The sequence below is a fragment of the Tachysurus fulvidraco genome, chromosome 12 (genome assembly GCF_022655615.1).
Source record: "Tachysurus fulvidraco isolate hzauxx_2018 chromosome 12, HZAU_PFXX_2.0, whole genome shotgun sequence".
Lineage (NCBI taxonomy): Eukaryota > Metazoa > Chordata > Actinopteri > Siluriformes > Bagridae > Tachysurus > Tachysurus fulvidraco.
This window is the reverse complement of record NC_062529.1, coordinates 22586079-22601439: the sequence shown is the minus strand read 5'-3', so window position 1 is coordinate 22601439 and position 15361 is coordinate 22586079. Positions and strand designations below refer to the sequence as shown.

Sequence of the window (15361 nt, the reverse complement as noted above, 5' to 3'; positions counted from 1 at the left end):
CTTGTGGAAATAGTAGAAATATCCTACCCTCACACTAAGACATTGACTAATTTACAAACCTCTTCTTAATATCCGACAAAGTTGTATATGATTAACTTCTCATTTCTACGAAAATAACTGAGTGTGAGGCAGTAAAAAGGTTTATTTGTGATTTGTGGTACTGCTTTGCTCATATCTTATGTTCTATTCTAACAATTTGTTGGTGGACATGCGCTATTTTCTTCTGATACATTTATCAGTTGTGGGGAGCACAGAATGTTCTCTGTTTCTGTGAAGTATGGGTTGTTGATACCCACAGATAGAGTGTTCATATTATTCATATGGCAGATAATGGCTATAGTGACAGTTAGTGAAGTATAATAATGTCTTCCTATTTCTATAGTTAGCAATCTATTTGTCTATTAGATTGTGTATGACAAATTAAAAATAATATAAGATTAATTTTTATTTGGCGATGGATAGTCTTTAAGATGTGTGGTATTAACTGTACCTTTCTGGCACATACAGTATCCTCTGATATAACTTAATATGTGGCATGCTATTTTAAATGTGTTTCCAGTATCAATTACTGAAGGAAGGAGTAGTTTTATACAGCATATTAGTAGAACGGCCTTGGAGAAGCAATCAGTGATAGAACTGTGGTGTAACCTTGGTATTCCAGTAGATCAGTTATAAAATCTATCAGTATGTGAGGCCAGGGATGATGGGATATGGGCAGGGGTTCATAACAGAGTTCTTTATTGTGCACATTTCAGTCAGTATTGGACAAACTATGTCTATTCATGGTTTAGTGAAGGACACCAGAATCTATTGCTCAGTAAAGTGATATGACATTATGTATGATGGTGTTCAGAGCCACGTGTGGAAAAGTGGAACAGTGGAACAAAGATTTTGCAATAAGCATGGGGTCCATGTTGTGTTTAGGAAGTGTCATCTATGGTTGACTGATGGATGTAAGCTACAATACAGATTATCTTTTGATCGGAAGTCTTGTTCCTCTCCGTTCACCCATTACCTAAATCATCCATTCACCACTGTCCACTTGCCTGATTTTGGGAATTAATTTTTATTGAAGTCAGTGCGAGCAATGTTGGAAATCATAACAAAGTGTATATATATATATATATATATATATATATATATATATATATATATATATATATATATATATATATATACTTTATAAAAAAGTATAAGTATACGCTCACGTCCTATTTGGTCTTTGGTTTCTAGTAAGCTGCAATTTCTGTTAACTTGTAAGTTTGGGGGCACACCTGCCCATTGCCAAACAGATGCTCAAATACACTATTTCCAGTCCTGCCTATCTCAAGGAATTTGGACAGCCCTTCAATTCTGCATGCTTGGCCATCAGTAAATAATTAGCTTTGCAGAAGGTTGTCAATCCATTTAAAGTGTTATCAATTTGAATTTTTTTTTCTGTTTTTTTCCATACAAGAAGATTTAGTAATGAAAGTAGCAGCATTGGCAGCAAAGTAGCATTAGCTTAGCATTACCACCTCACAGCTCTGGTCTCCCCACTTGCCCTGTCATGGACTGAAGTCTCATCCAAGGTATATTCCTGCTTCACTCCAGGATATATTCCAGGATGTTTATAATAAAGATGAATGAACTAATTAGTGACTCAGCCGTGAAGAACTCCATGCAGAATCAAAATAAAAGAAGCACTTCTTGTTTGAAATGCAGCTCTAAAAATTGTACTGATCATGTTTTGTTTTTCTCCAGGGACTTCTGAAAATTCACAGAAAACAACTACTGTAACTTATTGTTGACACAGATGATGCAGATAAAGGTATGTACTACAGATTAGCCTTTTAAGTACTGAAAATAATTTTGTTCATTGTAATATTTATCCATAATTGTTTTTGATTAAATACATATACTTACCATCTAATCCGGTTAAAAAACTGTGACAGAACAACATATAGTTGCTAACTGCTTAATTAATTTTTTTTCTTTAGTAAAATCTGTGATTTGGGATCAGCACAGATGGAGTCAAAGCAGCAAAAAGGTGAGTAAAAACTGAGGTGACAACAATGATGTGGAATAACATTAGGGGGGAAAAAAGAGAAATTCAATTTTAATTTAATTAATATTGTTATCAATTTTTCCTACCACTTAAATGATTCAAATATTAAACATGACTATTAAAATATTGAAATATTTCTAACTATATATATATATATATATATATATATATATATATATATATATATATATATATATATATATATATATTTTTTTTTTTCAGATTTTCTTGCATTTCTGAAAACACTGGGACTTAGAAATTACTACCCAAACAAGCTGACTCTGAAGTCTTTGCTGGAGATCAACAATGTCAGTTTATCTGATAAAGACATTCAGTCACTGCACGAGATACCAGAGGCTTTCCTTCGCAAGCTGCTAATGGTTAATTCAGATTCCCGAACTGTAATTTGTGCACCTGGTGAAAATAAGGAAACAAACGATTTGTTTGCTGAGCAGAGCTTTGATTCTACCCCAAATCTCCTTGATGTACACGCTTCACTCTTCGCCTGTGCTGACAGTTTCCTTCAGCAAGAAATGGCACTAAAAATGTCAATGTGCCAGTTTGCAGTGCCATTTGTGTTACCTCAAGGAGTTAATAATCAATGCACTCTGATGTTATGGGCTCTTAGAGGTATCCTGAAAGAATGGCGTCCCCACTCAATGACAGAATCTAAAGGGTTTGTTGAAGACAGTGTTGTTCATGCAAAAATTCCTATGATATCATTTGTAAGGCTAAGCAACTGCAGCTTGACCAAGTCAAAGGTTTTGAACCAAGTATTAAAAAATTCACAGCAGCACCAGGATTTTTTTTGTTATCAAGAAATGATCGGAGGATCTGCTCCAAGAGTCATCTCTAATGGCATGGTTGAAATATGCTGGAGTTTGCCAAGTGGAAACAAAACCATTGATGTCTTTCCTGAGCCAGTGGTTTTTGCTAATTTAAGAGGAGATGTTTGTGCATTTGAAACCCAATTCAGTTTCCTTTCTCAGGTGTCAACAGCTGTCTTTGTGTTCCTAGACAGTGTTGAGGAAAACGAACAAAGGTTGTTTGCCTCTTTACAAGAAATGAAGTCCAAATGCTTTCTTGTGGTCAACACTCCAGGAAACATGAGTGAGAAAATAAAGTCATCAATTAAAACAGCAGTTGATACTCTGCAACTGGAAAGAGATCACATCATTCAGAAAAGCAAAACAATGAATTTTGCTGCATTTTCAAAGATGATCAGTTCTTCCATTACAAAAGTGCTGGGTGAGCATCACAGAGCGTGTGAAATCGAGGCTATGAAGACAGTTGCTCAGAATTTAGGACTCAGAATTGATGAAAATGATAGCACAGCCTGTGTGTCAGCAAACAAAACAGCAGAGGAAATCATGCATTGTATTGGAGTTCGTCCCATAGTGGAATATAAAAAATCACATCTGCCACTGCAAGGTGAAAACTGGAAAAGACTGGCTCAGATAGAAAAAGAGCAATGTCGATTACAACATTCAGGGGAGTTGAGTTTGGAGGAGTACAAGGCCCAACTTCAAAATGAAAAAGAAGAAATTCGAAAAAAACAAAGCAACCATAAGATTACAAAAACAATGGACATCTTAATAAAGGCATTGTCAACCTCAGATGATATCGAGCGAGCCTATTTTCTCAGATGGTTTGGACTAAACCTGGACATGCGATCACGCAAACAAATGACAGACCTTCGGCACACATACAGAGAGTGTGAAGTAAAGAAAGACAGAGATGCTGTAGCCCAATTAGACCAGGAACTGATTGACGCTTCTCTTGGCATCGAGCATTACCTGAGAGAAATGGGACAAATCTATGAGACTGCTTCATTTGGAACACACAAAATAACTGATACAATAAGCAATCTTCCTACTCTGGCTGCCAAACTGCTTCTGGCTGGATTTCCTCTTGAAATACTTGATGGAGATGCATCAAATATCCCAGAGAAATGGGTGAGTGACGTTCTCATGGAGCTTCACAAGATGGTTAAGGAAAGGAGCCGTTTGCTGGTTATAACTGTGTTAGGGGTTCAGAGTTCTGGTAAATCAACACTGCTCAACACTATGTTTGGAGTCCAATTTGCAGTAGGTAGTGGAAGATGCACACGTGGAGCATTTATGATTCTCCTACCTGTGGGTGAAGACTTGAAGGAAGAGTTACTTTGTAACTTTGTCCTTCTGATTGATACAGAGGGTTTGAAATCACCAGCACTGGCACAATTGGAAGACAGTTATGATCATGACAACGAATTAGCTACCTTTGTGATTGGTCTTAGTGACGTAACCATCATAAATGTAGCAATGGAAAATTCCACAGAGATGAAGGATGTCTTGCAGATAGCAGTTCATGCTTTTTTACGGATGAAGGAAATTGGTAAAAAAACAGTCTGCCACTTCGTTCATCAAAATGTTGCTGGTGTATCAGCACATGAGAAAAACATGACAGACAGACAAAAGCTTCTGGACCAGTTAAATGAGATGACACTGATTGCAGCTGAGATGGAAAAGAAGCCTCATGTGAAGTACTTCACTGATGTTATGGATTATGATGTAGAAAAGAATAACTGGTATATACCAGGCCTATGGCATGGCACACCACCAATGGCACCAGTTAATACAGGCTACAGTTTTGCTGTTTTTGATTTTAAGAAAAAACTCTTGGAGATGCTTAAAGCAAGAAAAGGTGAAAAACTCTTCCAGATTCCAGAGTTCCTGCAATGGATCAGTAGCTTATGGAAAGCAGTGAAGTTTGAGAACTTCATCTTCAGTTTCAGAAACACTCTTGTGGCCAATGCCTATGACAACCTTTGCAAAGAGTTTTCAGACTGGGAATGGTCTTTTAGAAGACATATCTTGTCTTTGATTTCTAAAGCAGAGGTTCAACTGTCTAACACTGAAACAAGCAGTATTCATGGGGTTGTTGATGCACTTAACAAAAAAACTGAAAAAGCGCTCATGATTCAATCAGAAGAAATGACAAAGAAATTGAAAGACTACTACAAAAGGAAAGACCGTAGTGTGCATTTGGTGGAAAAATACAAAACTGATTTTAACAAAAGCATTAAATCTCTGCAGACTGAAATGAAGAATGAAGTGAAAAAACGATTAGATCTGGCTATTGAGATGAAGAAAAACACTGCAAAATTAGAGGAGATACACAGTAAACAAGCTGCAATGGTCGAATCCCAAGTTCTGCAATTACTTCAGAAGTACAAAGATCGCAATGATGAAGTGTCTGACGAGGATCTCAAAGCTGATTTTGAAAGAATGTGGAGAAGAGAGATTGCAAACTTCACTGGTCTAAAAGAACGGGATGTTTCCTCTGATGTTTTGAAGCAATTGCGAGCAAGCCTAGGAAATCGCCAAGTCAATGAGGACTTGCAGAATGTTACAAATTTGACACATTATGGGCAAGACGTTTTCAAAGCCATGTCAAAACATATAAATACGGGAAAAGGTCATTTCCAGGTTATAATGGATTTATTTACAAATAATACTACACAGCATGCTCTACAGATTATTGCAGATGATGCCATTAACAGTTGTAGAAGGATGATTGAACAGTGTTCACATTCCAAAAGTGATTACCAAGAAACATTTACAAAAGATGTCCTTGATGAAATTGATGAAAACCTCGAAAAAGGAAATAACAAACACAATACTACATTTGAAATTGAGCTTAAATTGCACATTTGTGGAATTGCCTCTCGGACATTCCTTGAGATGCACAGGAAGTATCTCTTTGAGCAAGATCCTGTCAAGCATTTCCAGAAACTTAAGAATCAATATCTCTCTAATTTTATTGATTTGTACAGAGAGAGGGATCAGTGCCAAAAGAAAGCACAAAACTTTACTCAGCTCTGTCTCAAACCAGCAGTGACTGAGTACATCGACCAGTCCATCGGACCTGACATTGTTGATGCAGTTTTGGAGAATAAATCTACTGCGTATAGTTCACGATCACTATTTCAGTACACCATTCAGAAGGAACTGCTGGAAAAATCAAATTTCATTGAATTTGCAGTGTACATTTTATGTTATAAGAATTATGTGAAAGACTGGATATACAATCACATTGTTAGATGCTTTTCCAAAGACTTATCTCTGCAAAAATTAAAAATGAAGAAGCTGGAAATCATAATAAAAAAGATCACTGAAGCAGTGGAAACATGTAAGCTTGAAGCCAGTGGCTCTCCTTTGCCTAATGATGCAGAAGGTACCACAAAATTGATCCAAAATCTTTGCAAAACTATGAGGGATGTCATCACAATACCCATGAGCACAGTGGACAGTGTCCTGTTTCAGAACACAAGCTGTTGTTTTTCATTTACCAAAAGTCTTTGTGAATGTATCGATGACCTGAAACAGCAAATATCAAAGGAGATCTGGGAGTCAACTGATATCAAAGAGACACTGGAAAATGTGTCAGAAAATCCCCAGGATGAGCTTTTCAAGAGGGTGTTTGGTTGTGGAGTGCAGTGTCCATTTTGTGAAACACCATGTGAGGCAGGAGGGAAGGAACATCAGCTACACCATGCAGCTGTGCACAGACCACAAGGCATTGCAGGGTACAGAAATAATAAGACTAATATCCTTTGTGAAGAGATCTGTACATCTAGTGTTCATGCCAATGGAACATTTCTAAATCATGACACAAATTTTCAATTTCATCCCTTCAAAGACTACCAGAAATATTACCCAGACTGGCATATTGCACCTGACATGTCAATAGAAGCCTCAGATTACTGGAAATATGTGCTGGTGACATTCAATAAGGTATTTGCTGAAAGTTATGAAGCATTGCCAGCTGTTTATCCTGATGATTGGAATCAAATCACCAAAGATCAGGCTTTTATTAGTCTGAAGCTCATGTTTAATATTAAATAATGGTAAAATTTCACTGTGAAGAAGACAAACTCCATCACTCAAAGTTCTATCAATTACAGTATGTTATTGCTCAGGTGAAGCAGAAACTGTAGCAATAGTTATGCCTGAATCAATGTTATTAGGATTATGATATTGGGGGATTTAAATGGTTTCTAATAAACACTATATCTGTATGCCTTATGATTTTTTTAATGGTTTTAGATGGTTGGATTATTTAGATGGTTGGATTATTTCTTTGACTGATTCAAATGTTTACTTTGTATACTGTACATGTTACGGTTATAGTTAGTAATTATTGTCTGAAATTTAGTTGAATGTATTATTATTGTATGAACATACTGTATGAACATAGGAGTATGTTAATGATAAATTGTGATTCATAAACAAACTAATAATATAATAAATGAATAATTTTTGGTTTTCATTTAGTTTATCACTGTTTTTATCATATATATCTACACATACCATACAGTATAATACTTGTTTAAGGTACAATCAGTTTTAGTCAGAGTGCGGGTTGAAGCATTAGGCAAGACAAACAAACAAATAAACAAACAAACAAAAAAGACTCGTGCCCAACATTTATTTATATATATATATTTATTTATATGTATATTTACATTTACATTTACAGCATTTGCCAGACGCCCTTATCCAGAGCGACATACATATGTGCTTAAACCTCTAAAATTGAATACATTAATGCTGGTTCACTAGGTTACATACTTAAGATACCATGAGTTTAAAACATTTGTTCAAAGTTACAATGAAAAAGTGTCAAAGGTTTTTTTTTTTTTTTTTTTTTTTTTAAATACAAAAGATAAGGAAAGAAGTGCTAGTTGAAATGTTTCCTGAATAAGTAGGTCTTCAACCGCCGCTTGAAAATAGCCAGTGACTCAGTTGTCCGGACCTCTATGGGAAGTTCATTCCACCACCTTGGTGCCAGAACAGAGAAGAGTCTTCCTTGAAATCCTCCACACACATGCACACACACAAACACAAAAATACACATGCAAACACACGCAAACGATAGTATGCTGATAATATAGTGTTAATTTAGTCAATTGAGACGAGATGAAATATGTTCGTCAACAACCTTTTTTTTTTCATGACTTACGAAACGTTGACAAGACTGCACCTCTGTCCAAAAACGCAGACTAAGACTAAATTAACATGCATTATTGTTGACAAAAAAAGACGAGGCAAAAATGTTTTATATAAAAAAAACTAAGATAAAATCTCTCTTCATTTTCATCTACAATTGTCTCTGCTTTTTCATCAGCTGTTACCCCTTTAAAATATTCAGAACGAGTTTGCGGCTTCGCGCTGTTGCTCAAGAAAAAAATCGTCCACACGATGGGAAGTTCGGTTCTTTTCTGCGAACCGGTTCTTTCGGACAGTTCGATTTAATGAACCGGTTCAAAAATCCAGTTCACCAGTTCTTTTACGTCCTGACGTAATGATGTCATTCACAATGACGTAATGACGCAAATTCCATCATCCCGCTGCCGGCAGATATTAATTCAATCAATTTAACATATTCGAAAAGTTCTTTGTAATCATAACTTTAGTTGAATACGTTTCTTACATTTAAGTATTGCAACTAAAACACCCAGTACAGGCATTGATGTGCAATCGTGGATGTTTTACGTGTCTTAAAAATATAAAGTTAATAAACTAATCTTCATCAACTTACAAAAAGCGGCATATAAAAATACAGACTAACCTGCACAATAGTCAATAGTAAAATTAACTAACATATATTGAGTGACATATATTGATTTTTTTTTAAATAAAAATGTTTAGTAGCCTATGACTAGTTACTATGCATATCCCAATATGTATAATTTGCTCTGAAGGTTCACGCATGCGCAGTATCAACAGTATGTCGGACGCGTCCGAAACAATTCTCAGTTCAGTGTACTGATGATTCGCTGTAACAGTTCATCGGTTCTCGGACAAGTCCGAAAGAAACAGTTCTCAGTTCAGTGTACTGATGATTCGCTGTATCAGTTCAGTAATTCACGCATGCGCAGTATCAACAGCTCGAGCTCACAGTTCTCTCAGCACATGTCTCAGTTCAGTGTACAGGAGTTACATATACTCCGGGATATTAGTTTATTTAGAGTCGGACCGACTGTCAGGCATGACCGAAAGTGAGTAACTTTAGTAACTTGTGGACCAGCGCTGACTCAGGACGCGGACTGTTTAGAACGAATCGGTCCGATTTGGTGAACGGGTTCATCCAGTTCACTAAAAAGAACTTGTTCAAAAGAACGATTCGTTAACGAACTGGCCATCACTAGTCCACACACCGCTCAAAAAAAATAAATAAAAAAAATCCTGAGCGCAAGTCTACCGTCTAGGCAGGCTTTTTGTGTTAAATTATATTTCCTGTCGCTGTGCAGGCTCTTTTATTGTACATGACAGCTTATGTCCCGATGACCGGTCTTTGCATTACGAATAAAAGCAGTATCAATAAAGTAAAAAATGTGATGTGCAGTCAAGTTCGAGTGTATGGACTGTTTAAACGTGTGCTCTCAACTTCTCACTGATACTTTTGTGATTTCCGGACTGTAAACCGGTTGTATTTTAGGCCCACAATAAAGTAGGCCTATTCTTTTCAGTTTTTCTGAGTATATTTATTTTACATATATTATTATTTCCTGATTTGAACAGAAACATGAGACACAAGGCAACCAAAACAGTTTTAAAACCTTTGTAACTTGTCAGTCGGAGTCTGTTGGGCCCCAGCTTTTGAATTGTGTTGGTTAAAAAAAAATACTCTTCAGAACAGGTTAACTGTGCCATAGCAATGCTACAGGAAACGCAGTACAGGAGAGAGTGGGTAGATCAGCAATATAGCTCCTCGGATCAAAGTGGGAGGAAAAGGGGAGTTGCTATCCTTTTTAGCAAATCAGTGTATTTTTGCCACGAGAAAACCTTTACTGATAAGGATGGGAAATTTCTGATGATTGGGTGTATAGGGGGCACTAAAATTACCTTAGTGAATTTATATGCCCCAAATGAGGATTGTCCAATTTTCTTTAAAAATATTGCACTCTTGATAGCAGACAAGGCTGAAGGGACTGTTCTTATAGGGGGGGACTTTAACTGTCTTTTGAGAGCATCTATAGACAGACTCCCTGCTGACCTTGGTCCAAGGACTAGGAAATCTTTAACTCTCTGTGCACTGATGGACGAGTTGGGTTTGATAGATGTTTGGCGTCGACTGCATCCCAAGGAAAAAGAGTTCACTTTTTTTCAAATGTACACGGCAGTCACTCTAGATTAGATATGTTTTTGATGACAGGTGTGGATTCTTATAGAGCGACCCAATGTAATATTGAAGCGATTACCATCTCAGATCACGCTCCAGTTTCTTTGACGTTAAAGTTGAGTCCAAATAATAACTTTAAATACTGGAGAGCAAATGTATCTATTCTAAATACCGAAGCGATTCAACAACAAATTAGAAAAGGGTTATTAGAGTATATTCAGTTCAATGACAATGAGACCGTAAGTCCATCAGTGTTATGGGAGGGAGCCAAATGTGTCCTGAGAGGAAACATTATTGCGATTTCATCAAGATTAAAGCGAGAGAGGCTTGCAGAACAATTAGGATTGGAAAATAAAATTAGACAGTTAGAGAAAGATTACCATACAGTATAAAATAGTGACACTTTTAATAGGTTGAAAGAAAATAGACAGAAATTAAATGATTTATTAACCTATAAAGCGGAGGGGCAGCTTCGATTTACAAATCAAAGGTATTATGAATTTGGTAACAGGGCAAGTAGACTGTTAGCATTTCAGTTGCGAAAAGCACAATCAGGCAGAGTTGTCCATAGAATTAGGTGTCCAAATTCTGGGGAAATGCTAACGCAACCCAGGGATGTGGCAAAGGTGTTTGCCACCTATTACCAAGATTTGTACAAGGAAGAGAGCTGTCAAAATAAGGGAGAAAAAACAGATACATTTTTTAACTCAATATGTCTTACTAAATTGACTGAGGAGAAAGCCGATCTATTGACACGCCCAATTACAAGAGAGGAAATAAAAAATAGTATTAAAAATAATAAATCTCCAGGAGTGGACGGCCTCCCAGGCGAATACTATAAAATGTTTGAAGGAGAGCTTACACCTCTTCTGGATAAAGTTTATAATTATGCACTCTCAGAGGGGATCCTCCTCAGTCATGGTCTGAAGCGATTATTAGTGTCATTTATAAAGATGGTAAGGATCCTACTTTGTGCTCGTCTTATCGCCCCATTAGTCTCCTCTGCGTGGATTTAAAGATACTGACTGGCATCATTGCAAACAGAATGCAAAAGTATATGAGAAAACTTGTGAAACCCGATCAGACTGGCTTTATCGCCAGAAGACAGGGGACCGACAATGTTCGAAGAGCTTTAAATCTCCAAATAGTGGCTCAGAAAAGGAATACCCCATCAATGCTTCTCAGCTTGGATGCTGGGAAGGCTTTTGATCGGGTGGACTGGGGTTTCCTACAACAGGCATTGAGGCACATGGGCTTCAGTGAGACGTTTATAGAGTGGATCCAAACTTTCTATAAGAATCCAAAGTCACGAGTAAGGGTCGATGGGCACTGCTCAAATTTTTTTCCATTGGGACGCGGTATTGGCAGGGTGAGGTTCTTTCACCCTCTCTATTTGCTTTGAGTATAGAACCGTTAGCTGAACTGATTTGATCCAACCCTCTTATACAAGGAATAAGAGATGAATCCAATGTTCAACATAAATTGTCACTTTTTGCTGATGACATTTTATTATTTCTGGAAAACCCTATTCTGTCCCAGCTTTGCTTCACTGTCTTAAGGAATACAGTATGGTATCAGGTTATAAAATTAATACACACAAATCCGAAGCCTTAATGATTGTGGGGACTTGGCCATTGCAGCTGGATAATCTTGTTTCATTTAGACACTCCAAGCAGGGGTTTAGATATCTTGGAGTAATTCTTACCCCCAGGACTAACCAGTTGTTTTCAGCTAATTATGATAAATTGTTAAAGGAAATCAGATCTGATTTAAACAGATGGGATGTACTACCACTTTCTGTTTTGGGTAGAATTGAATGTATAAGAATGAATATTCTTCCAAGATTATTATTTCTATTCCAAAACCTACCTATTGCTATACCACAATCTATTTTTAAATCTTTAGAGAAACTATTGTCAAAATTTATATGGCAGAACAAAAGACCAAGAGTGCGCCTAAAAATTTTAATGTCGTCTAAGGAAAATGGGGGCTTAAATCCACCAAACTTCAAGTTGTATTTCTGGGCTGCCCAAATAAAAGCCGTGGTGGCATGGATCATCCAGGAACCGGAGTCACAGTGGGTATCTATGGAGGAATACTCAGTGCCGGGAATCTCTCTTTCTCAGCTCCCATTTCTCAACCTGCAGTCTCAGAAAAAAATTTAAATTTCGAATTTATGGGTTAAACACACTTTAAAGATTTGGAATAAGGTCCAAAAGCTGCTGAAGGGAAAGACTGCTTTATCTCGAGCTATGACCATTGATAGAAATATTGAGTTCCTCCCATCCTTGTCAGACAGTAGCGGTTTCCGGGGATGGGCTGAGAGAGGTCTCCTCACAGTGAATCAATTGTTTGATGGGAATGTATTTAAATCCTTTGCCCAAATAAAAGCGAAATTTGAGTTACTGTAATGATGAGTCGTAAGACTGAGGATCCATTTGCAGCTTTAATATATGATCTCGGAAACAACAGGCAGAGTTCAGTACCGGTAAACACGACAGTGTAGGTAAGGCAAAAACGTAGTCAGAACAACAGGCAAAAGGTCAGGGCAGGCAGAAATCAGTCGTGAGGCAAAATACAGAAATAGATCAAAAACCAGAAACAGGAACAATCAGACAACGCTCAGAATGATAGCCGTAGCAAATCAAGACTTCGCAGTGAAACGGAGTTCAAGTTCATGCTTTATAGGAAACAGGTGATTGAAAGCAGCTTGTGGTGTAATCATGACAGGAGTGGTGGTTTGTGGGAGATGTAGTTCAGAAGCGCTTAATACTCCGGAGACGATTCTCTCCGTTGTGGGTGCGGAGGTGAGGCAGGTGTGCTGATCATGACAGAGCCCCCCCCCCTGCGAGCGGCTCCTGACGCGAGGACGTGTGCGACGTCGAGGTCTACCACGAGACCGGGGAGCGGGCCTGTCTGGGTGGCGTAGGTGGAAGTCAGTGGTGAGTGAAGGGTCCAGGATGTCCCCTGCCTTGACCCAGGAGCGTTCTTCCGGGCCGTACCCCACCCAGTCGGCTAGGTATTCCAGGCGGCCCCGTCGGCGCCTGGAGTCCAGCAATTCGTGGACCTGGTATGCCTCTCCCTCGTCGACCAAGAGGGGTGCTGGTGGTTCGGCGGAGGTTTCTGGGTCTCTCGGTGGTCTCTCCGCGGGTTTCAGAAGTGAGGCGTGAAAGGTGGGAGATACGCGGTATGACGGGGGTAGTGCCAGGCGGTAGGAGACTGGATTAATCCGTCTGATGATGCGGAATGGGCCCACAAACCGTGGGCTGAGCTTACGACAGGGCAGACGGAGGCGGAGGTCACGGGTGGACAGCCAGACCCACTGTCCGGGTTGGTAGTCGGGGTGCTCACGGCGGCGTCTGTCGGCCTGTGTCTTTTGCCTGCGAATGGCTCGCCGTAGCTGCCGGTGCGCCGCGCTCCATGTGTCCCCACTGCGACGAAACCACTCGTCAACGGCCGGTAGGTCCGAGGGTGTGTCGGACCAGGGGAACAAAGGAGGTTGAAATCCCAGGACGCACTGGAATGGGGTTAGACCCGTGGCGGGTTTGAGGAGAGAATTCTGAGCATACTCAGCCCACATCAAGTATGTGCTCCAGTCGGTCTGGTTATCGTGGCAGTAGGAGCGTAGGAACCGGACGAGATCTTGGTTCAACCGTTCCGTCTGTCCGTTGGCTTGCGGGTGGTACCCCGAGGTGAGGCAGATGTTCACGTTGAGCTGTTTGAAGAATGCCGCCCAGACTCGTGAGGTGAACTGGGGACCGCGGTCGGACACGATATCCTCAGGCAGGTCATAGTACCGGAAGACAAAGTTGCACAATGCCTCCGCGGTCTCGAAGGCTGTGGGAAGTTTCGGCATGGGGATCAGACGGCAGGCTTTGGAGAATCGATCGATCACGGTGAGGATAACCGTGTGGTTGTTGGAACGGGGAAGGTCGGTGACAAAGTCAATTGCAATGTGGGACCAGGGGCGTTGAGGCGTGGGCAGAGGAAGCAGTAAGCCCGCGGGGAGCTGATGAGAGGGCTTAGAGGTATTGCAGATTGTACAGGCTCGGACGAATTCGCGCACGTCTGTGGCTAGAGTCGGCCACCAAAACTGGTTCTGAGCCAGGTGTAGGGTGCCTGTGATGCCGGGATGGCCGGCGCTGGGGTTGGAGTGTAGGAGCTCCAGGAGGTTCGTGCGCCAGTTCTCGGGCACATAGGTCCGGGATGGAGGGCAATTGGCAGGTGGTGGTGTGTGGGCGTTGGCCTGGGTTATTTCCGTCATGATGTCCCACTGGATGGGCGCGAGGATGTGGGCTTCGGAGATGATGGGTTCAGGGCTTGTGTCCGGGCCGGGTTCACGGAACATGCGGGACAGGGCATCGGCCTTGATATTCTTGGTCCCCGGCCTGTAGGTCACCGTGAATCTGAACCTCGTGAAGAACATGGCCCACCTCGATTGACGGGGATTCAGGCGTTTGGCGGCGCGGAGGTATTCCAAGTTCCGGTGGTCGGTGAGCACGGTGAACGGGTGTACCGCGCCCTCTAGCCAGTGCCGCCACTCCTCGAATGCTACCTTCATGGCTAGCAGCTCTCGGTCCCCCACGTCGTAGTTGCGTTCCGTCGGAGATAGCTTGCGAGAGAAGTATGCACACGGGAACATCTTGTTGGCCGGGCCCTGGCGTTGAGACAGTATGGCCCCCACCCCCGTATTAGAGGCGTCCACCTCTACTATGAACGGCCGGTCTGGATCCGGGTGGTGGAGAATGGGAGCTGAGGTGAAGCTCGCTTTCAAGCGCCGGAATGCCGTTATAGCTTCAAGGGACCAGGTAAGCCGAGTGGATGCTTTTTTGGTCATCGAGGTGAGCGGGGCCGCAATCGTGCTGAAACCACGGATGAAGCGGCGATAGAAATTAGCGAACCCCAGGAAGCGCTGTAACTCCTTCAGGCTCTGTGGTCGGGGCCACTGTAGTACTGCGCGCACCTTGGAGTCGTCCATGGCGACCCCCTCGGCTGAGATGACGTAGCCTAGGAAGGTCGTGGAGGTCTGGTGGAATTCGCATTTTTCGGCCTTGGCGTACAGACGGTGTTGGATGAGACGTTTAAGGACTGCCCGCACGTGCTGGGTGTGTTCCTCCATGGTCTCTGAATATATAAGGATGTCAT

At 40.7% G+C, this 15361-nt stretch overlaps 1 pseudogene; it reads left to right on the top strand.

Annotated features, from left to right (window-relative positions):
* The first annotated feature begins 1196 nt into the window (after window positions 1-1196).
* LOC113663294 lies at window positions 1197-4797 on the top strand (annotated as a pseudogene).
* The last annotated feature ends 10564 nt before the right edge of the window (window positions 4798-15361 follow it).